This window comes from Xiphias gladius, chromosome 1 (genome assembly GCF_016859285.1).
Source record: "Xiphias gladius isolate SHS-SW01 ecotype Sanya breed wild chromosome 1, ASM1685928v1, whole genome shotgun sequence".
NCBI classification, from domain to species: Eukaryota; Metazoa; Chordata; class Actinopteri; order Istiophoriformes; family Xiphiidae; genus Xiphias; species Xiphias gladius.
This window is the reverse complement of record NC_053400.1, coordinates 17,640,606-17,644,045: the sequence shown is the minus strand read 5'-3', so window position 1 is coordinate 17,644,045 and position 3,440 is coordinate 17,640,606.

The following is a 3,440-nucleotide window of genomic DNA, read 5'->3' as shown; positions in this document are numbered from 1 at the left end:
CTAAGCTAAGTTTCTTCTGGGTTCAGATTCACATTGAACAAACAGATATGAGAGTGCTATCAGTCTTATCTAACTCTCTGGTAGAAAGCAAATATTTCCTAAAATGTCAAACTATTCCTCAAAACTAAGTTAGGAGTTTTTTGATTGGGTATTTGGTTTGATGCCTGATATAAGCTCAAGACATTTTCACCTTTTATTCTACAACATAAATTACATGAGTAAATACTCCGCCGACTTTTTAAGCTTTTAAATGTCTTTAAAAAGGTGGTTGCTAACAAGTGGCTAAATGGGACTAAAGAGGTTGTCGGGCACATTGAACCTCATCATCACACCGAACACGAAAACCGATATACTCACCAGTCTGCCTTTATAGCCTCGTTATGGTTATACTTGTACCCTTCCAAACTATTACCAACTTCCTAAGAGGAAAGGCTTTTGTATAGAGGTAAACACTCTGAATGAAATTACAAATTTGAAGCTTAGTGGTGGTGAAGCCAAAGACATGTGACCGTGGTGTAGTTAGTTTATAGGCTAGCATTAGCTTTTTACTTATGCCGATTGTAATTAGGCTTCAAAAATCGTAACAGTGGTGTTCTTTTGTGAAAATTATCTTTCTGAATAAATGTGTAAGTATCTTAAACTTTTGTTTTCACAAAGCTTATTTTCTGCAGTGATCTAAAAGCCAATTGAAAAATCCCATTGGCTTTTTGTCGAGGGAACCACGGTAATGATCTTCCGCTCTGCCCAATAAATATACGTCATCCCTGCAACACTCTATTCCTCTCTCTGACAATCATATATAATCTTCTTCATCTTGTTTCAAAAGGTTATTGATGCTTTAGGATATTTTGATATTTGAGTGAAAAATTCAAACTCAAGAGTCCATGTTTTCTATGGCTTTAACATTCCAACAAATGTAAAGATCCTCGATGTTTTATGCATCATTTTAGACACATTTACCCCAAAAACCCATTGAAAAATGTTTGGCTGTGCAACATGAGTTTGTTAAGACTGAGCTCTGGTGGGTCAATGAGGCTGAAGAGGTGAGATTTATTTTGTTTACGAATCATGATTGTTAATCTGCTTTGATGGAATACTAAAATACGTTTACAGTGCCACTGGTTCAGTGCAGATATGTGTCATTTCCATGTTGATTAAAACATAACATGGATATAGAGTAACGCTTGGACACACAGTGTGTCACTAAGTGAGATGTGCTGTCTAATGAACTTTTTTGCTGATGTGTTGGTAGCCCACGACAGCCTCGCTAAACAGTGTATGAGCCCTGCATGTGTTTGCGTGTGTATGTCTGGGAGTGTGTACTGTATGTGTGAATTTTCACCTCAGACGCCGTGCTCACGTCGCTTCCTGCTGGTCTCATGGTGCCCCCTGATAAGCTGGTGCTGCAGAAGGTTTCAGAATGGCACTAGTGGCAGTGGAATTAGCTCCTATTGTCATGATAATGACAGTGATACTCTTGCCCCGTCCAACTCAGACCAGCCATTGTATGGAAACAGGAATGCAATTTCTCCCGCAGCAGCGACCGACAATCCTCTATGAGAGTGAAAGGTCCCTAAATGACTCTCCATTCAGGCGAGGCTGAGGAGCCAGCAGCCAATTAAAGTGGGAGCCGCAGAACAGTGCCATCCCAAAGACCTAAGGCTGTCTCTAAACATGCACGTTAAGCAATACCAAGTACACACACATTTACACACACCCATTAGTAAGAATCCCTAGACTATCTTTTTCTTTCCAGACCTGAATCTTTTAGGGGCACACGTAGTTTGTACAAAATAACTTAAGAGGTATGTTCGGCACAGTATGTACATAGACTCAGGAACATGAGTTACTGATATGAAAATGCCTTAATATTATAGTTGGGGAATAGTGGGACACAGCTCCTGAGACACTCGCCAACAGCATCCATCATGGTTAAACTCTGTGGTGGTGTTTATGGTGTCAGACAGCCTCCTCTGGGTGTTTATCTGGCAGCTGAGGCAGAGTCAGAACGGAGGGTGAAGAGTTTGGAAAGTGTTCAAGCTACTGAGCTGTTAGTAAAGTGGACGTGTGCTGTGGGGCTCCGAGAGCCTTGGGCAGAGAAGAAGCCCACTGGGCCAGATGAGTTTGTTTTTATGCAATGCTACTAATAATCAGCCGCAGCAGCACTGACAATTACTCAGAGATTCTCCTCAGACAAAAAAAAAAAAAACTCCTCTTGAATCATCATTTATTCTGCAGCCACTTGCCCTCCCAAGCATCTTCTCTCTTTGTTTCCACTTCTACTTCATAAACATTTTCTCTATCTAGCAGCTCCCCAGTTTTTACAATCTGACAACTTTCTAGGACAACTGTTAACATACATTTGAAATAATTATACACATCTATCTCTTTACTCATTTAAATGTCTGTAGTTCTGACAACCTTATTGGGGCTGTAAATGCACAATGACATGACCTGTTTTGGTGCTCATCATCTCTATATTAACGTCCTTTGTTTTCAAGTGGGGCACCCTTCTAACTTAAGCCTTGTATTATTCATACATTGCCAGCTCTTAATATATAAGATATCGTGCAAACTATTGCATGCTGGAAATTTTCAGTTAAGCAATATTAGCTTTTCTAGGCAATGCTGTCACTTCTCCAGGGACTCCAGTTGTCTTTGACTTGCCCTTATGCATGTTATAAATAGCTACCGTAGGTGTGAAGCTGTCATCATATAATTTTTAATCACATATATTAATTTTATAATCTTCGTGTAATTTGTCTACATTTTGACCTGTGTAACCTCTGTCAGCCAGCCTCAACTAAACGGGGACAGTCACAATACTTTGTGACAGTAACTCTTCCTTTTCCTCTGATCACACTGTGTCGAACTTATTTTATCACTGTAGTTTATTTTAAGTCAATCCTACATCGACATATACCGTCCTGCAGCCATAAATACCCAGTAGGGCAATAAATGTGTATGAATCCGCTGCTGAAAAAAATCCCCCCAAAATTCACCATTTACAAGCTGTTGTAGGAAATTATTTTTCTTTTTTTCTTTTTTTTTTTTTTTTTTGGTGAGCCACATGTAAAGATTAACATCTTCAGCAGGAACAAATGAGCAAAAAAATAAATAAAAAATAGAATAACACCAACCTTATCCTTTAATCTGACATTCATATTAGACTAAACACTGTGTCCAATTGTAGTTATAGTACACTACGACCTGTGAACTTGTAACAAGTGTTGCCTCCTGACAATTTCAGCATGCTTATGTGAGAAGGAAAAAGAATTGCTAAGCTGTAACAACACAGTTATTAACAAGGACTTAATGAAAATAGAGCAGCTAGATACAAGTAATGTTGGCTCTTTGCAACACGTTGGCTAGCATGGAGCTTAATGTGCCTTCAAAGGTAGCAACAGACATCGAGTAAAAAATATCTATCCATCAGATGA